Source organism: Muntiacus reevesi, chromosome 3 (genome assembly GCF_963930625.1).
Source record: "Muntiacus reevesi chromosome 3, mMunRee1.1, whole genome shotgun sequence".
Classification (NCBI taxonomy): Eukaryota; Metazoa; Chordata; class Mammalia; order Artiodactyla; family Cervidae; genus Muntiacus; species Muntiacus reevesi.
The window spans coordinates 207,277,614-207,303,017 of NC_089251.1; the positions used below are offsets into that span (position 1 = coordinate 207,277,614).

At 39.6% G+C, this 25,404-nt stretch overlaps 2 long non-coding RNA genes across 3 annotated transcripts in view; both read left to right on the forward strand.

Moving 5' to 3' along the window:
- LOC136165263 (uncharacterized) overlaps positions 1-25,404 on the forward strand; it is a 93,138-nt gene that overhangs the window by 7,587 nt on the left and 60,147 nt on the right. The window lies entirely within an intron of this gene.
- LOC136165264 (uncharacterized) lies at positions 11,752-14,757 on the forward strand. Of its 2 annotated transcripts, XR_010662482.1 has the most exons (3): positions 11,752-12,175; positions 12,917-13,052; positions 13,661-14,757. It is a non-coding gene; the product is annotated as an uncharacterized lncRNA (long non-coding RNA). The 2 variants fall into 2 exon arrangements; XR_010662481.1 differs by lacking the exon at positions 11,752-12,175 and having other exon boundaries at positions 12,223-13,052.

Genomic DNA, 25,404 nt, shown 5'->3' on the forward strand with positions numbered 1-25,404 from the left:
GCCTGTTGCACATTCCTTTAAATATCTTCCTTGGTGGCAAATCTTGGCCCTTGAGTGTTTGCATATCTTGCCCAGAGGCACAGGTCAACAGTGCCCTGCCATGGGGACAGGAGCTCTGGCTCCTGCAGACCTGGGTCATGCAGCATGTGGCATAAGCCCTCTTGGCAGAGGTCGCCATTAGCCCCACCATAGAGCCGCTGAGCAGACAACCCACAAACCGCAGGGCAATTGTACCAAAGAAATTCTCACGCTGTTAAGAAAGTTATAGGGCCCAAAACAAATTTATAACCTGGGATCAGGCAAAGAGAAGGAGAAGACAAAGGGAATTTGACTTTGGAGGGCAGTGATATTTGAGTACAGAACTTCCCATGGGACTGGGGAAACAGACTCTTGGAGGGCACGAATAAAACCTAGTGTGCCCCAGGAGAAAGGAGCAGTGTCCCCATAAGAGACTGAGCCAGGCTTGCCTGTGAGTGTCCAGGAGTCTCAATGGAGGCATGGATTGACAGTTTGGCCTCAGGTCAAACAAACGAGAGGGAACACAGCCCCACCAATCAACAGAAAACTAGATTAAAGATGTACTGAGCATGCCCTGCCCAGTAAACAAGACCCAGTTTCCCGCACAGTCAGTCTCTCCCATTGGGAAGCATCCATAAGCCTCTTATTCATCAGAGGGCAGACAGAATGAAAACCACAATCAGAAAACTAACCAAACTGCTCACATGGACCACAGCCTTGTCTAACACAATGAAACTATGACTCATGCTCTGTAGGGCCACCCAAAACAGACAGGTCATGGTGGAGAGTTCTGACAAAACATAGTCTACTGTAGAAGGAAATGACAAAGTATTCTTGCTTTGAGAACCCCATGAACAGTATAAAAAGGCAAAAGCGTATGACACTGAAAGATGAACTCCCCAGGTCAACAGGTACCCAATATGCTACTGGAGATCAGTGGAGAAATAACTCCAGAAAGAATGAAGAGATGGAGCCAAAGCAAAAACAGCACCCATTTGTGGGTGTGACTGCTGATAAAAGCAAAGTCCAACTCTGTAAAGAACAATATTGCATAGGAATCTGGAATGTTAGATCCATGAATCAAGGCAAATTGAAAGTGGTCAAACAGGAGATGGCAAGAGTGAACATCGACATTTTAGGAATCAGCAAACTAAAATGGACTGGAATGGGCAAATTTAATTCAGATGACCATTATTCTACTACTGTAGGCAAGAATCCCTTAGAAGAAATGGAGTAACCCTCATAGTCAACAAGAGTCCAAAAGGCAGCACTTGGATGCAGTCTCAAAAATGACAGAATGATCTCTGTTCGTTTCCAAGGCCAGGCATTCAATATCACAGTAATCCAAGTCTCTGCCCCAACCAGTAATGCTGAAGAAGCTGAAGTTGAGTAGTTCTATGAAGACCTACAAGACCTTCTAGAACTAACACCAAAAAAAGATGTCCTTTTCATGCTCACCCCTTTTCAACATAGGGGACTGGAATGCAAAAGTAGGAAGCCAAGAGATACCTGGAGTAACAGGCAAGTTTGGCCTTAGAGTACAAAATGAAGTAGGGCAAAGGCTAACAGTTTTGCCAAGAGAATGCACTGGTCATAGCAAACACCGTCTTCCAACAACACAAGGGATGACTACATATGCACATCACCAGATGGTCAACACCAAAATCAGATTGATTATATTCTTTGCAGCCTTAGATGGAGAAGCACTATACAGTCAGCAAAAGCAAGAACAAGAGCTGAATGTGGCTCAGATTATGAACACCTTATTGCAAAATTCAGATGTAGATTGAAGAAAGTGGGGAGAACCACTAGATGGTTCAGGTATGACCTAAATCAAATCCCTTACGATTATACAGTGGAAATGACAAATAGATTCAGGGGATTAGATTTGATAGAGTGCCTGAAGAACTATGGACAAAGGTTCATGACATTCTACAGGAGGTGGTGATCAAAACCATCTTCAAGGAAAAGAAGTGCAAAAAGGCAAGATGGTTGTCTTGAGGGGGCCTTACAAATAGCTGAGAAAAGAAGAGAAGCAAAAGGCAAAGAAGAAAAGGAAAGATGTACCCTTCTGAATGCAGAGTTCCCAAGAATAATAAGGGGAAGTAAAAAAGCCTTCCTCAGTGATCAGTGCAAAGAAATAGAGGAAAACAATAGAATGGGAAAGACTAGAGATCTCTTCAAGAAAATTAGAGATACCAAGGGAACATTTCATGCAAAGATGGGCAAAATAAAGTACAGAAACTGTATGGACCTAACAGAAGCAGAAGATATTTAGAAGAGGTTGCAAGAATACATAGAAGAGCTATCCAGAAAAGCTCTTCATGATCCAGATAAGTGAGTGGTATGATCACTCACCTAGAGCCAGACATCCTGGAGTGTGAAGTCAGATAGGCCTTAGGAAGCATCACTACAAACAAAGCTAGTGGAGGTGATGGAATTCCAGTTGAGCTATTTCAAGTCCTAAAAGATGATGCTGTGAAAGTGCTACACTCAATATGCCAGCAAATCTGGAAAACTCAGCAGTGGCCACAGGACTGGAAAAGGTCAGTTTTCATTCCAATTCCAAAGAAAGGCAATGCCAAAAATATTTAAAATGTTTAAACTACCGCACAATTGCACTTATCTCACACACCAGCAAAGTAATGCTCAAAATCCTCCAAGCTATGCTTCAAAAGTACGTAAACTGAGAACTTCCAGATGTTCAAGCTGGATTTATAAAAGGCAGAGGAGTCAGAGATCAAAATGCAAATATCCATTGAATCATAGAAAAAGTAAAAGAGTTCCAGAAAAACATCTGCTTAATTGTCTACGCCAAAGCCTTTGACTGTGTGATACACAACAAACTGTGAAAAATTCTTCAAGAGATGGGACTACCAGACCAGCTTACCTACTTCCTGAGAAATCTGTATGCAGGTCAAGAAGCAACAGTTAGAACCAGACATGGAACAATGGACTGGTTCTGAATTGGGAAATTAGTACGTCAAGGCTGTATATTGTCACCCACTTATTTAACTTAAACGCAGAGTATAACATGTGAAATGCTGGGCTGGTGAAGCACAAGCTGGAATCAAGATTTCCGGAAGAAAAATCAATAACCTCAGATATGCAAATGACACCACTCTTATGGCAGAAAGCGAAGAAGAGCTAAAGAGCCGCTTGATGAAAGTGAAAGAAGAGAGTGAAAAAGTTGGCCTAAAGCTTAACATTCAGAAAACTAAGATCATGGCATCCAGTCCCATCATGTCATGGCAAATAGATGAGGAAACAATGGAAATAGTGACAGACTATTTTCTTTGTCTCCAAAATCACTGCAGGTGGTGACTGCAGCCATTAAATTAAAAGATGCTTGCTCCTTAGAGGGAAAGCTATGACCAACATAGACAGCGTATTAAAAAGCAGAGGCATTGCTTTGCTTACAAGGGCTCATCTAGTCAAAACTGTGGTTTTTCCATTAGTCATGTATGGATTTGTTGGCTGGGCCATAAAGAAAGCTGAACACCAAAGAATTGATGCTTTTGACCTCTGGTGTTGGAGAAGACTCTTGTGAGTCCCTTGGACTGCAAGGAGATCAAACCAATCAATTGTAAAGGAAATCTGTCCTAAATATTCATTGGAAGGACTGATGCTGAAGCTGAAGCTCCAATACATTGGCCACCTGATGCAAAAAACTGACTCATTGGAAAAGACCCTGATGCTGGGCAAGATTGAGTGCAGGAGGAGAAGGGGATGACATAGTATGAGATGAGTGGATGGCATCACCAACTCAATGGACGTGAGTTTGAGCCGGCTCCAGGAGTTGTTGATGGACTGGGAAGCCTGGCATGCTGCAGTCCATGGGGTCGCAAAGAGTTGGACGTGACTGAGCAACTGAACTGTACTAACTTGAGATGACTTAAAAACTGCTTCTGACCATGTTTCTAGAAAGTAGTTCTAGAACAATTTGTTGAAGAGTCACATCCCTGAGATAAAAACTTTATAAATCATGGGGACTTTCCTGATGATCCAGTGGTTAGTTAGGACTCAGCACTTCACAGAGGGGGCATGAGTTCATTCCCTGGTCAGGGAATTAAGATCCTGCTTGCCACTTTGCATGGCCAAAATCCAAAACAACAACCAGAACAAAAAAAAAAAAAAAAAAGCAAAACAACACAAAACAAAAATTACACTCATTCTATGTTTAATTTTAATTGAACAACTATTTCATTTAGTAATGTTATTTGTACAGTGTTTGAAAGGGGGTGAGATTCTGTAGAATATCACCCTAGTTCCCACCACCACCTGCAAATGATGAATAGTTTATTTAAAATAGAACTGTCCATTTGAAAGAGAATCACTGTTAGACTCTCCCTACACACATACCATATTACATATAAAATCAAAGTCCATATGGACTATAAATCCTCAATGTAGGATAAAATCTTTACTCCGCTTTGGCTTGCTAAGCCCACCATGTTCTGATTCCTGCCTCCCTCTCAAATTTTTCTCCTCTCCTTGAGCCATTGGCTACATCAGCCTTCCAGCTCTTCACCCATCCCAAAGCCATTCCCACCTTCATCTTCTCCCCTAATCAGTAGTTATTCCTGATCAGTTTATATCTTGTCTCCTCTGAGAAGCTTTTCTTGGTCACTCAATCTGAAATAGCCCGCCTCACCCTACCACATCACCATGTTTTAATTATATGGTGAAATGCTTCATGTTTTATATCAGTTCATTGTATTATTGTCCATCTTTACCAACTAGGAAAACATCCCCACTAGAATTTGAAGAGAACCTAGCATATAATAAGTGGTCAACAAATAGTTGACTGGATGAGTTGGATAATAAAGATAAAAATATAAGTATATTAGAAAAAAAAAATATATATATATAAGTATATTAGAAAATCAGAAGAAAATTTAGGAAAATAATCTGAAAGTGGAAGAGATGTTTTCTTAAGTAAAAGTAGAAATCCATCACCATTCATGGAAAGGTTTGGTTACATAATTTTTCCAGTGGCTAAAGATTTTTTTTAGAAATTATGGGATTAGAAAAATATTTATATCATGTGTGACAAAGTCAAATGGTAAGAACAAGGCAAATAACCCAACAGAAACATTGGCAAAGGGTTTTAACACAAATTCCCTGCAGAAGAAATTTAAGTGGACAGTTAACATAGACAAAGAGGCTTTTCATTGCTGACAGTAAGGGAACCAGAAATCAAACAATGACAGATACCATTTTTCACCCATGATTCACAACATTTAAAAAGAGAAGAAAAAAAAATCCAGTGCTGAGAATATATAGGAAAATGGACATGTATGGAACAGTGTATGTCAGTTGCTCTAAAATTGGGTCAGTTCTTGAAAATGAATCGCCATAGCCTCCTGCAAAATGAACCACCAGTATCTGTTAAAACTTCAGGGGAGCTCAACCCAGTGCTCTGTGACAGCCTAGAGGAGTGGGATGGGGTAGGGGGTGGGAGGGATGTTCAAGTGGAAGGGGATATGAATGTATATATACATACATATATATATATGTATGTATATATACTTATGGCTGATTCATATTTTTGTATGGCAGAAACCAACACAACATTGTAAAGCAATTATCCTCCAATTAAAAATAAGTTGAAAAAAGAAACCACCTTAAACTTTGCTTAAGTTAGTCTTAAGAGTCCCATTTGGTGAATCCTAAAAAAATAAAAGCCCTGATGATGGAGGGAGAGAAGGTTATGATCATGAAGTATTATTTAAAACTTTAAAGAGCTAGAAATATAGCCTTCATTTCAAGTACCTCTGTGACCAGGTTAAAGCTGAAATTTCTTTTAACTTAAAAGAAGAGGCACCTGGATCTTGAGGGACCCTGGCAGTCTCGGCCGTATGTCTGTACTAACCTGCAGGGATATGGAGCAGAGGTTGATATCTTTGTTTTCTCCTTGATGGCAGTACCCGGATCTTATTCTGGTGCCTGTGTTCCCAGTCGAGGACATTTCTCCACCTCCTGTAGCTGGGTGTGGCTGTGTGGTCAAGTTATAGCTCATGAGATCTAAGTGAAAGTATTTGAGCGGGACTTCTGGAAAATGCCTTTAAGGCAGACTGACTCAGGAGAAGCACCATTCTGGTTTTGCCCTCCAGTTTTCTACTGCCTGTAACACAGATCGAATGACTAGAGTTCTTAGCCAGTAGGGATGATAAACTAAGCTTGAGACTAGAAGCCAGGTCCCAAGGAAGGTGGAAAGGAAAAATAGGAGGAGATTAGGTCACTTATGACTCTGAAGTGCCGTCTAAGCTGTGGCCCACACACTTCCAGACTTATTTTACATGTGAAAAAGAGAAACCGGTAGGATTTAAGCCACTATCATTTGGCATTTTCAGTTATAGGCAACTGAATTTAATTCTAACCAAAAATGCCATGACATAATGTTAAATGCAAAAAGCAAGTTGGTAAGTAATACCAGGAGGATATAAATTCAAATGCTTATAGGTGATAGGCCAGTAATGTAAAAAGGTGGATTATTAGAGGCGTGAATAATAGGGACTGGAAAGGACCATGTTAAATTAGAAAGCCTGTGCAGCATCAATAATATCATCACCACATAGGAATGGGTGTCCAGATTGTTCATGTTAAATTTCCCTAATGTTTTGCCAACAAAACATTCTCCCTGACTGTGGGCTGCTAGTTTGTGGCCATTGATTTGTAGTGGGATCCAATATTTGGAAAACTGGGTGGGGAAAAGGGAGGATAAATGGAGGGAGAAAGGAAGGAAGGATGAGTCCTGTGTATGTATATGTTTATATGTAGTATAAACAGAAACTATATAGAAAGTTGCATGTGAAGCAATGGAGACCTAACAGATGAGATTGAATGAAGATTAAATTTTTAATTGTAACTTTTGGTATAACTCTATTTTCTGTCTGATTACAATGAATATACAATAATTTTTGTAATTTGAGAAAAATCTAATAAGGCAGGAGGAAAATTTCTGAGTTACCCAACTTGGAAATCCAATGCAAATTCTATGACTACGTAGTCATAGAAAACTTTTAGGATAATTCATCCTGAGCAAGTTCAATGTGTCTTAGGAGCAGATCATTGTGTATTAACACCTAAAACTAAAAATACAAATTTGAGAGAGAAAACACAAGCACATTGTAGGTTGCAGTGATTTTTGTTAGGTGTGGATGAATAGGAAGTCATGTAAACACATGCACATGAGAAAAAATGTTTCAGGAAAGGGAACCTTGATTATTTTTTAAGTAAAAAATAAAAAGAAGTGCATTCTGAGTTCTTTGAAGTTGCAATGTAACCCACTGTGTAATTACATTTAGTTTAACGTATTATGTTGATTTCTATTAAGACTGCTTCTGGTTTTAGAGCAGACCAGGTTTTTAAATAGTCATTGCTTTTTTCCTACGTTTGTCTCAGGCATTGCCATCTCTTCAAAACACATATTTGGAAAATGTTTAGGCTTCTCTCAATCCAAAACTGGGCGTTTGGTTCCAGTTTGATGAGAAGAAACTGAATTATGAATGTTTTTTTTCCCTGACACATCTGTTTTCATCCTTTGGTAAATCTGACAACCTGTGACAGTTCTCACATTTCTGGAACTTATCTCCCAATTATAGAAGAAGCTAATAATGATGCTGTGATAAATAATGAATTATTTGACTGTTTGGGGTTTATCCAAAACGAAGTTTATCGGACTTTCTTCTTTCTCTACCCTCCGCCTACTGCAGCCCCTGACACTCACTGTATGCCATGGCAGCATTTCTGTTTGGAGAATTATGATCCTCAATAGCAGTCAGTTGCTCTAACATTGTGTCAGTGTTTTTTCCATAGAATAATAATCTTGCAGAAGGGACTTTGTATAACTCCCCAGTTTAGCAAATGAGGAAGCTGAAGTACAGAGAATTAAATGATTTATTTGAGATCTGACAACAAACTGGTAGATTACTTCTACTTAAGTATATCTCTAGAGATTCACAGAAGAGAAGAGCTTTATTGAAAATCCACACAATTCTTGTATAATAAGTTCAGTGATGCTATCAAATCAGATATAGTGTCTTATGATCAAGACACATATGATAGTAAATGAGAGAACGCAAACTCAAGCCAGTTTAAGAATAAAAAGTGTTTGTTTTTTTTTTCTTTAGAGTGAGTAGAGCTCAACTAAGTATAAATCTCAAGCAGTAAATGGTTTAGTCACAGCTGGATGCAAAGGTTCAAAAGTATCATCAGAAATTGCCTCTCTTTCTCTTTTGGCTTTGCTTGTTATCATGTTGGCTTCATTCTTAGGCAGCTTTACTCACAGTGGCAAAAATGGCTTGTATTCTAACAGTGTATCAGTCCCAGTGCAGGGAGTGCATCTTTTCCAATGGTCTTGGCAAAGGAACTAGGACTAACTGACTCTCCTTGGCTGGCTTGGACCAGGCGTCTTCCCTAAGCTCTTCACTGAGACTACAGCTGGCCAAGCCTGGGTCACATGTCCCCCGTCCCCAACCAGTCCCACCAAAAAGAACCACGTGTGCGGAAAGTGGAGGAGTAGTCACAAAGGGAAAAATACGCATTTATTACCCAGAGATGAATGTAAGGCAAGGCAAAACAAATGAAGTCCATTAAAAATTCCATTTGCATTGAATTATAAACTGATAAAACTAAGTGTCAGTGTCTTGCTTAGTGGTCGGGGGTTCATGGTATGTTCATTGAAGCAAAAATACTACCAACTAAAAGCCGAAAAAATATAAATATACCAAAAAATATTTTTTATTTTGCCAAAAAAAGTAAGAGATGAATTGCATGTTTGTGTTTATATTGGTTTAGTCACTCAGTCATGTCTGACTCTTTGTGATCCCATGGACTGTAGCCCACAAGGCTCCTCTGTCCATGGGATTCTCCAGGCAAGAATGCTGGGGTGAGTTGCCCTTTTTCTTCTCCAGTATTTATATTGCCAGCCTATAAATGAACACAAAGGCAAATGAAAAATAAAAAACACTGGACATCTGCCAAACATTACATTCATCTAAATGTTTAATGATTCCCTCAATCCTGTACATGGAGAGCAATCATTATATTTTTTGTAGTAGCATTTGTTGATTTCCATTTTATCTCAAATGCTGATGAGCTTCTACTAGCTTTGCTTAATAGTATTCTGTTGAAAGATATATATTTATTCAGTTCATAAAGAGAAATGATCTATACACAGCCAGTTTCTACCATAGTATAACTAGAATTCTGCTCACTCATTAGCCTGTTCATTTATTTGTTATGTCCCTGTTATGAATCAGGAACAAGGCTGGACTCTTAAGATTAAAGAGATGAGTAATTTGCAGTCCCACCCCTGAAGGAGTCAAAGTGCAGTAAAAGAAACAGACAAGTGAAAATTAAAGTACGCTATGAGAAGAGATTTGCACAGGGCTTTTAAAAACAAAGGCAGATCCTTAGCTCACTCAGCTGAGTGATCAAGGAAAGCTTTAAAGAAGGCTTAGGGAATGCTTTCCAGGATAGACAAGAGTGCAAGGTAATTTTGGAGATAATAGATGTACAGTGACACAGAGGCTTTAGAAGAACCCTGGGAGTTTCAGAAATGGGTTACAACCGTGACCGTGACATGGGGTGTGTATGGGGGAAGAGTCCATGTGAATCACTGTGTGCTAAGTTTGGACTTCATCTTGCAGTTCCAAAACCCTGGTCCCTCGACTGGAACCAAGCTGACAGTAAGCAGCATCTGAAGAGCTTGTTAAAAATACAGATTGCCAAGGCCCCACTTTGGAAATTTTACTTCAAGAGGAATCTGTTGGAAAAAGAAGTTCCCTAACATGATAATGGGGTACATTCAAGTCTGAGAGCCACTGTGTATGGACAGTGAGGATCTATCAGAGAGTACCAGGAAGGAGAATAATGTATTTTGGAAAGAGAGCACTTTGCCAGTGGAAAGTTGCAAAAGAGCAGATCAAAACAGGAGATGGAAAGACCCAATAGGAGATCACTGTGATAGAACAAATTAAGAAATGGCAGGTACCTGCGCTGTAGCAGAAGCAGATGTTCAGAGATGTTTCTGAGAAATGTAGGAGATGGAAAGACCCAATAGGAGATCACTGTGATAGAACAAATTAAGAAATGGCAGGTACCTGCGCTGTAACAGAAGCAGATGTTCAGAGATGTTTCTGAGAAATGTAGTCATCAACACTAGATGATCTGTTTGATGTGGGAAGCAAAGTGTGTCTGTCTGTGGGAGGCAGGGGGTGGAATTAAGTTTATAAAGGGTGCCCATGAGTTGTGGGAGTGAGAGGTGAGCAGGAGGCATGGCTGTGTGTATAGCAGTGTGATGTTAGCTCAGGATGGAAACTAGGCTGGAACTTGCCATGGGCGGGAGACCAAAGCTTGGGACTGGGCTGTCCAAGGTCCAGAGCCTCCAATTTGCAAACCTTGAAGTTGAAAACTTGTGGATAACTCCTTGCCTAGGGACACCTCTCTTTGTGCTACCTGTGGGCCCTGCCAATAGTCACCTCTCATAGCTTCTGTAGTAGCTTCTTAGACTTTCCCTCTAGCTTATTTACTTCCTGAAGCTAGGAATTATGTATATGTACATGTTCTCAGAGCCTAGCCTTGTGCCTGCACATATTTGATGCCTCTATTTCTGAGTGAATGAATTGTATTAATATCTATAATTATAGCTACAGCAGCCTAATTATATCCATATAGATTTTTGGCCTCCCTTGTGTGTGTGTGTGTGTGTGTGTGTGATTATATAAACTAGTATTTCTGAAATTCTGAAATTCACATGCTTCCTTTATTATTTTCCAAAATGTACATTTTAATGATAAAGGAGAGTATGCAAGATACACTGCTTTCTTCCAAACATTAATTATTGTAAATGCCTGTATAATTAGTGGATCAGGCATCTCCTATAAATATTAATTTAGATTACACCAAAAAATAGCTTGGTTCACAAAAAAAAAATAGTTTAAAAACAATCTAATTAAAGACAAGGAACAATTTTCATTTCATTTTATCTAAATATTGTGAATCCAGAGAGATTATTTTTAAGGAGAGTAGTATGATCATGTATCTTTTTCTCATATGATGCTATGTAGAATAAATAAGAAAAGTTGTTACTCAAGCTCATGAAAAAGAAATAATACAAGGACAGAAAATGTAAGATGAATTTGATGGTTACATTACTCTACATGTAAACTTTCATTCTATCCATTGACTGGATGATTCCTTTTTTGTTTGTTCCCCATTATCTTTGCCTTCCTTGCTGCACATAAGTGTCTTGTGAGTACCTAACAGGAACATCCTACTTGTAGAGTTTGCAATCAACAGAAAACTCAAATAGTTACAACTTTTCTTTGTAATGTACTCTCATGAGAAAGCAATGACAAGTAACCAAACTAATACAGTGATTTCAAAGTGCAATACCCAAGCAAATACAGGAATGTCTACCTTTCAAACATTATTTGGAATGGATCCCTGCTGTAATACAGGTAATACAGGTACCTCTCTGTCAGCCTATTTGACCCCTTGTTACCACCCTGTGTGTGCTGATGTTCTATCCGCGTGATGTGGCCTAATTATCATGAAAATCTATGACTTCTTGTTTTCTCTGATCTCTAGGAGACTGTTTTGTACGTCTCTACTTACAATTTATGACGTGTGTGTGCTGATTCTCTTTATCGACTCAACTCCTATTTATGACTCTGTATTCCTTTTTTTTTCTTTTTTTTCAGTTTGGTTGTGGTATGTGGGATCTAGTTCCCTGACCAGATATCAAACCCAGGCCTCCTGCGTTTGGGAGCCTGGAGTCTTAGCCACTGGGCCAGAACGGAAGTCCCATAACCCTGTCATCTGTTTGCAGTATCCGTCATACCTCACTGGCTTTGCCCAATTTCTGGTTTTGGCTTCTCTGACCTGTTTTGACCATTTGCTGCCCCAAAGCACAATGTAACATGCTGTACTAAGGGCTTAATGTGCTGGCCATTTGCCTGCATGTGTGTGGTAAGATACTTCAGTCGTGACTGACTCTCTGAGGCCCTATGGATTATAGCCCATTAGGCTCCTCTGTCAATGGGATTCTCCAAGCAAGAATACTGGAGTGGGTTGCCTTGTCGTGCTCCGGCAGATTTTCCTGACCCAGGGATCAAACCCACATATCTTAGGTCTCCTGCATTGGCAGGTGGGTTTTTGTTTTTTTTTTTTAACCACTAGTGCCACCAGGAAAGCCTAGTCATTGGCCTACTTGCTGTCAAATTCATTCATTCTTTGTCATTCTCTTCTTCTGTCTGTATTGAAGGAAGCTGATTCCTGCCAGCTTCATTTCTTAGACTCACTTGCCCATGCCAAAAAAGAATTAGGATAGTGAAAGATAAAAAGATAAAATAGGAACACGGGCAGAAGAAGAGAAGCCAAGGTATTTGCCTCTTTCTCTGAACCAGGAAGCTTCTCCCACAGTGACTGCTTCTACTCTGTGATTCCCATTCTAGGACCATCTGGGGTAAATGACTCCAGGGATCCGTTAACCCAGTCCCTCTGTTGCTCTCTCCAAACCCTAGAGGTGGAGGGTAGAGGCTTTCTGCTATTACTTCTCACTGGGCTTCCCCTCTTTCCCCAGTTAGGTCTTCCGGCCCATCCATCACCTTTGTAACCAGTTCCTTATTAAATTCCCTCAACTGAACCGTCTCACCTGGTTTCTGACTGGTCCCCAGAGACAACACTTGACAGATTGTTAGACAAAGAACTGAGTGATCATCATCATCTCAGAACTCATGTAGGTACTTCCAGGTTCACATCCCAAAATATCCAGCAGAGGTATAGAATAGCTAATGAACATGCTGTTGGAAATGTATAATGCAGTGGAAACATGGTCATTTAATTTTTTTAAAGGGCCTTTCATTTGTTTCTTATATCTGTTCATTAGTAATCTCCCGTCAATAATGAAACCATGGGGAATGAAGCAGAGGGAACAAAGAACCATGCCCACGCTGAGTCCAAAATGATCCCAAGCATATTTGCCTGCACAAAAGAAAGAAAGATGTAATCAGCACCCAGTGTAGGTAACAAAATACGTTTAACATTGTTAAATAACAATAGGGACTTCTGCTCTCCCCTGGAGAAACTCTCTCTGCATTAATTTTTTCATGACACAAAAGCAGCCACACTAATGGCAAGGAAGTCCAGGACAGTTGTCAGTGACCCAAATGGCCTAGGAGTGATCCATCCTTTGAGGTCGGTTTCAAAATCAGGCTTTTCTACTCTGAGAAAAGTTGACACTATGGTTTCATAACCTTGGGTAGGATTCAGTTCATTATGTCTAACTTTTAAGTAAATTATTTTCTGGTTTTGTTGAAATGTAGCAGAATGAGAAGCTATAAGGGGGATTAGTTTTATTCTTCAACCATTGATGGGCTGAATGTTAGATTCCTGTCACCAGTGTAACAGAGGACCCACAAACTAGGGGGCTCAAACAACAGAAATGTGTTGTCTCACAGTTTTGGCAACTAAAGAATGAGATCAAGGTGTTGGCAGGGCTGCTTCCTGCTGAGGACTGTAAGAGAAGGATCCATTCCAGGCCTCTCTCCTAGCTTCTGGTGACTTGCTGACAGTCTTTGGTGTTCCTTGGCAGGTAGAAATATCATCCTGATGTTTGCTTTTGTTTTTACAGTCAAATCTCTACCATTTGGTGTGCATTTAAGGTCACACATAATTGAAGAAGGGCTTCTCTGGTAGCTCAGATGGTAAAGAATCTGCCTACAAGGTGGGAGACCTGGTTTCAATTCCAGGGTTGGGAAGATACCCTGGAGAAGAAAATGGTAACCCACTCCAGTCTTCTTTCCTGAAGAATTCCATGGACAGAGGAACCTGGCAGGCTACAGTCCATGTCGTCGCAAACAGTTGGACGTGACTGAGTGACTAGTCAAGGCTGTGGTTTTTCCAGTGGTCATGTATGGATGTGAGAGTTGGACTATAAAAAAGCTGAGTGCAGAAGAATTGATGCTTTTGAACTGCGGTGTTGGAGAAGACTCTTGAGAGTCCCTTGGACTGCAAGGAGATCCAACTAGTCCATCCTAAAGGAAATCAGTCCTGAGTATTCATTGGAAGGACTGATGTTGAAGCTGACACTCCAGTACTTTGGCCACCTGATGCGAAGAGCTGACTCTTTGGAAAAGACCCTGATGCTGGGAAAGATTGAGGAGAAGCAGATGACAGAGGATGAGGTGGTTGGATGGCATCACCGACTCAATGGACATGGGTTTGGGTGGACTCCAGGAGTTGGTGATGGGCAGGGAGGCCTGGCGTGCTGTGGTTCATAGGGTCACAAAGAGTCCGACACGACTGAGCGACTGAACTGAACTGAACTGAACTGAGCGACTAACACACGCACACATATTAAAGAAAGTTAAGCATTTGTTTTACAAGAACTTTTATGGCCTGAAATGTATACCTGGAACTCAGTGGAAACAGGAGATCTGGGTTCAGATTGGGAGTCACTCTTGCAAGCTATGTGTGCCACTGGACAGTCAGTGTTTGTGAGCCTTGGGTTCTTCATCATTAAAATGGGTATGTTAACATTAGGTTGAATATATGAAACTGACATTTTTGTGGGTCAAAAATCTGTGAATATTTGCAATTTGATTTGATTCAACTTAATACCTATTTCATAGATACAAGGAAAAAATTAGAATAATGTTCTAGCACTGTCCCTCATATTCACTAAGTGCCTAATAATCACTTGATTTATTAAAAGATATATAAATAAAACCTGAGGCCTAATTGTCATAGTATAATCTGAGCTTATAATATCTGCCCTTTACCATATGTGCACGCTCAATTGCTTCTGTTGTGTCTGACTCTTTGCAACCCTATAGACTGTAGCTCGCCAGGCTTATCTGTCCATAGGGATTCTCCAGGCAAGAATACTGGAGTGGGTTGCCACAGCCTCCTCCAGGGGATCTTCCTGACCCAGGGTTCAAACCCACATCTCTTATGTCTCCTGTACTGGCAGGTGGGTTCTTTACCACTAGCACCACCTGGGAAGCCCACCCCTTGCCATACAGAACATGACATGCCTATTAATTTCTCATTTCTCTCTCCCTCCCTACTTCCTCCCTTCTTTACTCCTTCTTTCTTCTTATTCTTAAATCTCAGTTCTTCTTCTTTATTTTAGTGTTTACTTTTTTTCCAAATAGCTAGCATGTTTTCACAGTTCAAGAACCAAAAGGCATAAAAAAGAAGCTCCTATAACATCATTTGTCTTCCATCTGTCCAGAGTACTATTTCTTATATGTTTTTCAGATGTTAAACACATTTAAATGTGTGTTGTTGTTCTGTGTGAGTTCTAAAAATAGCTTTAAAATATCTATTTATATGAATATACACACACACACACACACACACACACACACACACACATATATATATATATATATATATATATATATATATATGTAGTCCAAGACTATCACTTTATGAATAAGAAGCTGATGCCCACAGACATCCAGCCCCTTTGACCAAGGTCACTCTCAGAATCAGTAGCAAAGTTTGGGTATTAGTTATACTTATCCAGCATTCTGAGGCCTCACATTGCAAATATTAACTTTAAAATAAATAATCTATTTTGTTAAGCAAGTAAGACTTTGTTTGTTTGTTTGTTTGGTTTATGGATAATAGAAGCCAAATCAAAGTACCTCATTTATTCAGGGCTTTGTATTTATGACTAAAAATATATCTACAACACCAAAATGAATATCCATGGCATTTCACTGTCATTCCCAGAGATGAGCAGAGGGGCAAAAATATTTGAGTTGCTGATTATACACATTCCCAGGTGAGGTCAAACAGGTGACACTTGGCCTTGTTTTAGGTCTCATACTATAAACCAGTGTCCTTTTTGTGGTCTATTTAATGCTATTTTTCAAATTTCTGTGCTTTTTGTGGTGACTTTGCTATTTAAAATGGTCCCCGAGCATAGCATGAAAGTGTTGTCTCCCACTCCTAAGCATAAGGGGACTGTGATGTGTTTTATGGAGAAAATACAGTGTTAGATAGACTTCTTTCAGACACAAATTATAGTATTGTTGTCTGTGAGTTCATTGTTAATTAATCATCATTAAACATTGAATAATATGTCTTTACACAGAAACACACATGAAACAAGATTATGAGTTCAGTTGACAAAAATATTGTGACCAGAGTCCCACATGAACCTAACTCGGCATTTCCCCTAACAGCAGTGGTTCAGTATTCACTAATTTCATGTTCACAGCAACTTTGTAGAATATAACTACCCTGCATAGTGAGAACTGACTATATTTTAGAGTATAACACATGAAGTCCAGTTTTCTTATCTTTTTAGTTCTCAGTGTAAGTTTGATATAACTGTTTCTTAAATATGATAGCTGTGCTATCAGTCCACATTCTTGAGTTTAAAAAAATATTGTGATGCCTGCAAAAGTGGCTCTTAATAATAATTTTAGAAGGGATAGATTTAAAGCCATTGTTCATTTGAGTGGTTCACATATCTTTCTAATTTCATAAGCTTTGTATCACTTATGAAACAGCAGTAGCTACCAAGTTTGCGTTTCCTTTGTTGTTGTTGTTTAGCCGCTAAATCATGTCTGACTCTGCAACCTCATGGACTATAGCCCACCAGGTTTCTCTGTCCATGGGATTTCTCAGGCATGAATACTGGAGTGAGTTGCCATTGCCTTGTCCAGGGGATATTACCAACCCAAGGATTGAACCCGCCTCTCCTGCATTGCAGGAGGATTCTTTAACACTGAGCTACCTGGAAAACCCACAGTTCCTTTAGGAGTATCTATATTTCTTATTAATGTTAAAGAAGAAATTTACAGTAATCTTCAGTAGGGACTGTGAGTACATATATTTGTACTAACAACATGGAATGTAATTCTATTTTGCATTAATAGAAAATGTTTTTATGTTAATTATAAGAAAAGCCAAGTATTGCTTAGCAAGTTTTACATATTATCCCAAATATTGCTACAATTTATGTTATAGTATATAACACATATGTTATATGTTGTGTTATAGAAGAATGAATATAATTCTTTGCAATTTGTTAAAACCTAGATGTTACCAGGATGGACAAGATATTAAACTTTATTGATTTCTTATGTTGCTTTATATCATTTTGAACCAGTGTACTTTATAGACAAAGACATTTTGGCAACCTATACCTCAGTGTGAATGAGTTTACCAGATGTTTTCCTGACCACAGTTTCTGCCAGAAGACTTTGGTGGTGAAAAAGTGTTTGGTGGGAGTGTAAAGAATAGTTCAGTAAGAGATCGTGAGCTAATATGTATAAATGGTGTGTTATGGGTTGAATTGTGTCTTTCTCAAAAAGGTATGTTAGCATCTTAACGACCAGGACCTCAAAACGTGACTGTGTTTGGAGATAAGGTCTTTAACAGAGATAATTAAGTTTAAATGAGACCATCAGGATGGGCACTAATTCACTATGACTGGTGTTCTTTTTAAAGGGGGAAATTTGGATACAGAGACAGGCACACACAAAGGGAGACAGAAGATTTTCTCTTCTCACCACTTCTCTAGAATTTTACCCTAGGAGGCATCTCTGACCCAGCTGGCCCAGCTCTCGCCAGTCATTCCTTCCCATTCGGCAAGGAATGGGGAACTCTGGGATCTTACTGCTTTTTTAAAAAAATTTATTTATTTCTTAATTGAAGGATAATTGCTTTACAGAATTTTGCTGTTTTCTATCAAACCTCAAGATGAATCAGCCATAGGTCCTCAGCTTGTGGGGCTCACATCCCCTCTGCTCTCCAGCAGGATGTACACCTTGCAGACCACTTTCTCTGAACCCTTAAGTCTACTCACCACTGACTTCCTCACTGGATCCAGACCTTTCCTAGTCCCAGGAAACAGAAAAGTCTGATTCTTACATACTGTACGCAGTCCTTTCAAGGCTTGGGCTTTGGTATTTTAAAAGCTTAATCTTTCACATTTCTGACAAAATGGCAAAGTTTTCTAAAATGCCACTGGAGAATGGAATGGCAAACCACTTTAGTATTCTTGCCTTGAGAACCCCATGAACAGTATGAAAAGGCAAAAAGATAGGACACTGAAAGATGAACTCCGCAGGTCAGTAGGTGCCGATTATGCTACTGGAGATCAGTGGAAAAATGACTCCAGAATGAAGAGATGGAACAAAAGCAAAAACAACACCCAGTTGTGGATGTGACTGGTGATAGAAGCAAAGTCCGATGCTGTAAAGAGCAATATTGCATAGGAACCTGGAATGTTAGGTCCATGAATCAAGGCAAATTGGAAGTGGTCAAACAGGATATAACCAGAGTGAGTGTTGACATTTTAGGAATCAGCGAACTAAAATGGAATGGAATGGGTGAATTTAACTCAGATGACCATTTATATCTACTACTGTGGGCAACAATCCCTTAGAAGAAATGGATTACCCATCATAGTCAGCAAGAGTCTGAAATGCAGTACTTGGATGCAATCTCAAAAACAAAAAAAAAAAATGATCTCTGTTTATTTCCAAGGCAAACCATTCAGTCTCACAGTAATCCAAGTCTATGCCCAAACCAGTAATGCTGAAGAAGCTTAAGTTGAACAGTTCTACAAGACCTTCTAGACCTAACAAGACCTTCTAGAGCTAACACCCAAAAAAGATGTCCTTTTCATTATAGGGGACTGGAATGCAAAAGTAGGAAGTCAAGAAACACCTGGAGTAACAGGCAAATTTAGCCTTGGAGTACAGAATGAAGCAGAGCAAAGGCTAACAGAATTTTGCCAAGAGAACGCACTGGTCATAGCAAACACCCTCTTCCAAGAAGGCAAGAGACAACTCTACACATGGATATCACCAGACGGTCAACACTGAAATCAGATTGATTATATTCTTTGCAGTCAAAGATGCAGAAATTCTATACAGTCAGCAAAAACAATACTGGGAGCTGACTGTGACTCAGATCATGAACTCCTTATTGCCAAATTCAGATATAAATTTGAAGACAGTGGTTTTACCTACTGTCTTTACCTACTATACCTTAGGTCATACCATTCAGGTATGACCTAAATCAAATCCCTTATGACTATACAGTGGAAGTGAGAAATAGATTCAAGGGGTTAGATCTGATAGACAGAGTGCCTGATGAACTATGGATGGAGGTTCGTGACATTGTACAAGAGACAGAGATCAAGACCGTCCCCAAGAAAAAGAAATGCAAAAAAGCAAAATGACTGTCTGAGGAGGCCTTACAAATAGCTGTGAACAGAAGAGAAGCCAAAAGCAAAGGAGAAAAGGCAAGATATACCCATTTGAATACAGAGTTCCAAAGAATAGCAAAGAGAGATAAGAAAACCTTCCTCAGTGATCAGTGCAAAGAAACAGAAAAACAATAGGATGGGAAAGACTAGAGATCTCTTCAAGAAGGTTAGAGATACCAAGGGAACATTTCATGCAGAGATGAGCACAATAAAGGACAGAAATGGTATGGACCTAACAGAAGCAGACGATATTAAGAAGAGGTGGCAAGAATACACAAAAGAGCTATCCAAAAAAGATCTTCAAGACCTGGATAACCACAATGGTGTGATCACTCATCTAGAGCCAGATATCCTGGAATGCGAAGTCAATGGGCCTTAGGAAGCATCACTACGACCAAAGCTAGTGGAGGTGATGGAATTCCAGTTGAGATATTTCAGATCCTGCAAGATGATGCTGTGAAAGGACTACACTCAATATGCCAGCAAATTTGGAAAACTCAGCGGTGCCCACAGGACTGGAAAAGGTCTGTTTTCAGTACAATCCCAAAGAAATGTTTAAACTACAAAGAATGTTTAAACTACCGCACAGTTGCACTCATCTCACATGCTAGCAAAGTAATGCTCAAAATTCTCCAAGCTAGGCTTCAACAGTACATTAACCATGAACTTCCAGATGTTCAAGCTAGATTTAGAAAAGGCAGAGAAACCAGAGATCAAATTGCCAACATCCTCTGGATTATCGAAAAAGCAAGAGAGTTCCAGAAAAACATCTATTTCTGCTTTATTGACTACGCCAAAGCCTTTGACTATGTGGCTCACAAGAAACTATGGCAAATTCTTCAAGAGATGGGAATACCAGGCCACCTGACCTGCCTCCTGAGAAATCTGTATGCAGGTCAAGAAGCAACAGTTAGAACTGAACATGGAACAACAGACTTGTTCCAAATAGGGAAAGGAATACATCAAGGCTGTATGTTGTCACCATGATTATGAAACTTATAACTTATGCAGAGTACATCATGTGAAATGGCAGGCTGGATGAAGCACAAGCTGGAATCAAGATTGCCAGGAGAAATATCAGTAACCTCAGATATGTAGATGACACCACCCTTATGGCAGAAAGTGAAGAACAACTAAAGAGTCTCTTGATGAAGGTGAAAGAGGAGCATGAAAAATTTGGCTTAAAACTCAACATTCAGAAAACTAGGATCATAGCTTGTGGTCCCATCACTTCATGGGAAATAGATGGGGAAACTGGAAACAATGACAGACTTTATTTTTGGGGCTCCAAAATCACTGCAGTTGGTGACTGCAGCCGTGAAATTAAAAGACGCTTACTCCTTGCAAGGAAAGTTATGACCAACCTAGACAGCATATTAAAAAGTAGAGACATTACTTTGCCAAGAAAGGCCCATTTAGTCAAGTCTATGGTTTTTCCTGTAGTCATTGATGGATGTGAGAGTTGGACTATAAAGAAAGCTGAGTGCCGAAGAATTGATGCTTTTGAACTGTGGTGTTGTAGATTCCCTGGGACTGCAAGGAGATCCAACCAGTCCATCCTAAAGGAGATCAGTCCTGAATATTCATTGGAAGGACTGATGCTGGAGCTGAGACCCCAATACTTTGGCCACCTGTTGCAAAAAACTAACTCATTTGAAAAGACCCTGATGCTGGGAAAGACTGAAGGTGGGAGGAGAAGGGGACAACATAGTATGAGATGGTTGGATGGCATCACCGACTCAATGGACATAAGTTTGAGTAAACTCCGGGAGTTGGTGTTGGACAGGGAGGCGTGGTGTGCTGCAGTCCATGGGGTCGCAAAGTGGTGGACATGACTGAGTGAACTGAATCTTTCACCTTCAATGACTGTTCTCTTCAACTCTTTCCTATTTATGAATTTGAAGTCTTTTTTGAAATGCAAAAACATCAGGAATCAACTTTGTGTTTCCTTTTCTTAAAACCTAAGGGCAAAATAATTAGTAGCCTGAGGGTGAGGGTGCTGGGAGGGGTAGAGATAACAGGAAAGATAATGTGGGAATGAGGGGAATGTCAGTTAATGTTCAAAATACTGTCCTGCCACTTATATCTGTTGTTTTTTCTCACCACAGCTTCTCATGTAGTGCTCAAACTTGAGAATATTTAACAACTATCTAGCACCATGCGGCTTGCAGGATCTTAGTTCCCGGACCAGGGATTAAACCCATAAACCCTGTAGTAGAAACCTGGAGTCCTAACAGGGAAGTCCCTAGACTCCATTCTCTTTGAAGAAGGCTACTTTGGGCCAATGGAAACAGTTGACCTTTTATCTTACTTTACACTTGTGGGCACATCCAGATTGAAATAAGAACTTGCAATCATAGGAAACAGAAGTAAATGTTTTAGGTAAATAGGACTGAAATTTATTTTCAGCCAGGAATTGAATAGCAACAGGGCACTGGCTAAACAGCAAAGCCTCTTGCCATTTAGCAGCTCCTTGGCCCTTTGACTTTACCAGTGAAACAGTCCTTTTAGACACAGAAGAGGTGCTGGGCCCTTATTGAGGCAAGACTAACATAGAACAGAAATTGTTCAAAAAGACATGACAGATCAGAGAGGAGAGTCAGGCAGACTCTTCTACTGTGCTGTATCTAAATTGCAAAGGAGAAGAGAGACTTGGGAAGCAATGTAATTAGAGGCATTTTAAGCTCCCTTGTAGGAGGAACAGCAAAATATTCTAAATTTGAAATTGTAGTGGGAACTTGAAGCTCCAAGGTGGTGGGGACAAAGATAGGGAACAAGAAGAAGGGAAGAAGGCGCAATGTGCTCTCAGACTCAAGAGGAAAAGTATTTGATTAGACACGTCAGAGAATCAGAAGACACAGTTCTAGGAGAAAGCAATAGTAAAATCACATTTCTCCCAAGTACAATGAGAGATGTAAGGCTAGAGAAGAAAGAACCAGAGATTGAGGGGGTGGGAGTAAGAACAGGGTTGACAGGTCAGAAAGAACTCAGATGAAAGCAGATTGAATATGTACAAGGCATAAAACAAAAATTGATTTTTTAAAGTAAAAATATTTCACTGTACAAAGTCTCTAGGCATGCCATTAATGTTTAATTTAGATTATCACACTCACTATGCATTTTTTCTAAAAATACTTTTAAAAGTGCTAACCAGCATTTTTGGCCACGGTTCAGAATACAGTTGTGAAGCCTCACATAGACTCAGAGAGTTTCTCCTCCTAAAGGCTAATTTTGTTCTCTACCTGATCCTGCCAAACTGAGAAAATAAGCATAAGTTGTTTCTTCAGCAAAGAGCAACTCTCAAAACTGCTGTCATTCTAAGAGGAGAGGCAAAAATACCAATGTTTCATGTTTCTCCTAGAAAAGCTTTCTTGTTCAAATAACCCCTCACAGTTATATAGCATTTTATGCCTTTAAAACACTTTCAGATGCATTATTACTTCATTTGAATTTTAGTGAGTTGTATCATAAAGGACACTTTCTGTTTCATGTATTTTTACATACTGCTTTTCTACCATCAAAATCAATAAAACATTAGATGTGGTTAATTAGATTCTTATGTCCTAAAAACCTTCAGCCTTTCACTATTTCCACTTAGGTTTTTGTTTTGTTTTGTTTTTAGTTAGTTTTTTTTTTTACTTTCCATCTAGTTAGCATTTTATGCTACTGGTCTATTTTCTTGACTGTCTAAATTTCTCATCTTGCACTTAACAAAATAACACAGGGCCTCTAAGATGTAAAAAATCCAGATTGGGATGGACCTCTGGGTCTCTATGTTGTAACTAACTGCCCAGGTCATTCACTAATAGTGTGAGTGTTCTGTGGCCTGTTGATGCTGTTGAAGCACATCAGAGGTTATCAACTATCAACCAAATTTTTAAGCTAGACTAGACCAGGCTTTGAACCCTAGATTTACCACTTAATAGCTGTGTGGCATCCTCCATAAAGTGGTGATATCGACCTCATGTCATTTGTAAAGTTTCTAAGTACAGTAGAGTTCCTGCTATCCAGTAGGCACTGAATCAATGTCCATCCCTTTCCTTACCTCAGAGAAGGAAGACTGTCGAAAAGTGGAGTCACAGTTTATGTGACAAGAACTGGGTTTGATTTTCTTGACAAAAGTAGAGATGGAAAACAGTGTGGAGATGTCTTAAAAAACTGGAAATAGAACTGCCATATGACCCAGCAATACCACTTCTGGGCATACACACCAAGGAAACCAGATCTGAAAGAGACACGTGCACCCCAATGTTCATCGCAGCACTGTTTATAATAGCCAGGACATGGAAGCAACCTAGATGCCCATCAGCAGACGAATGGATAAGGAAGCTGTGGTACATATACACCATGGAATATTACTCAGCCGTTAAAAAGAATTCATTTGAATCAGTTCTAATGAGATGGATGAAACTGGAGCCCATTATACAGAGTGAAGTAAGCCAGAAAGATAAAGACCATTACAGTATACTAACACATATATGTGGAATTTAGAAAGATGGTAATGATAACCCTATATGCAAAACAGAAAAAGAGACACAGAAGTACAGAACAGACTTTTGAACTCTGTGGGAAAAGGTGAGGGTGGGATGTTTCGAAAAAACAGCATATATATTGTCTATGGTGAAACAGATCACCAGCCCAGGTGGGATGCATGAGGCAAGTGCTCGGGCCTGGTGCACTGGGAAGACCCAGAGGAATCGGGTGGAGAGGGAGGTGGGAGGGAGGATCAGGATGGGAAATACGTGTAACTCTATGGCTGATTCATATCAATGTATGACAAAACCCACTGAAAAAAAAATATATAAAATAAGATAAAACATCAAAAAAAAAAAAAAAAAAGTAGAGATGGGAAGGCTGCCTGTAAACCCCAGGGTAATTGTGTGCACTGCTGAACTCTGACCAGTCCACCAAGCCTGCTGACACTCCAGTGATTCCATCATCCCCATCAGGCAGATCATGAGGTACCTACATACCATAATCTCAAAATGGCCCAAATATATACCATATTCTCAAAGACCAGCCCCATAATCACGCAAACAGTAGATTCAGGTAGCACCAGCCAACCATCATCACTTAAGACATTTTGCTTTCCTAATATGGGATGAAAACAGTTGGATTGTCTTTGCTTTAAAAAAAATACCTGCTTTCTCCTTCCCTAAACCTCATCCTTGAGGGGCTCCTAGACCTGTTCCTCTGCCTGAGTCAAGTTCCCTGGTTTTCCGGTCAGCAGTCAGTCTTAGGTCTGCAATAGTCTTTCTTTTTTTTCCCTTTAACACCAGGTAAGAAAAACTAGTATCTTAGCCTCTGGGGAAAAACTCTTTGTCTTTATTCCCCTACAGAAGAAGGAAAATAACTTAGCTTGATAGATGTTGATTCTTTGCCTGAAGGAGAGAACCAAGTTGGGAGAACTGGACTGGAAGGTCAGAAGATTTTGCTTCCACAAGACAAAAATCTCTGTGAGAGACGATGACTCAGTTTCAATTTCAGCAAGCATGAATAGACTAAATACATTGTTCAAACACTGAATTGGATGTCAGAGATATTAAATTGAGTAGAACATGGTCCTCATCCTATCCTTCAAGCCTATTTGGGAGAACAAAAGAAACCTATGATTCAACCTATCATGATGGTGACTGAGGCTAAAAAAGTCTCAAACTGATAAGTGCTATGGGTCATACATAGAAGGGAAGTCATGAGCTGTAATGAGAAGAAAGGGAGCTAAGAGAAGGCTTCACAACAGGGGTAATACTGATGCTAATTAAAATCTCTATGTTGGGTCTCACTGGCAGTTATTTTGTGAACGTGAGATATATTATGGAGTTTATTGACATTTCTGTTTTGTCCTAATTCTTTTATTTTTTCTTTTCAATTCATAAAGTTCTGTTTTACAAATATATGTGTGTGTGTGCATATATACATACACATGTACATGTCCGTGTATATAAATGTATATACGTGAATATATTACCAATACTGTGCTCTATTTTGAGTCTTGTTCCTGCTTCTTTCACATATGTTCAAGCGTTAAAATATGGTTGAAGCTATGCTTATTCTCCCTAGTAGATATAAATGATGACTTCTTCTAAATAAGCTGAAACTGGGATCAGTATGTATTTTATATATGTAGACACATACCC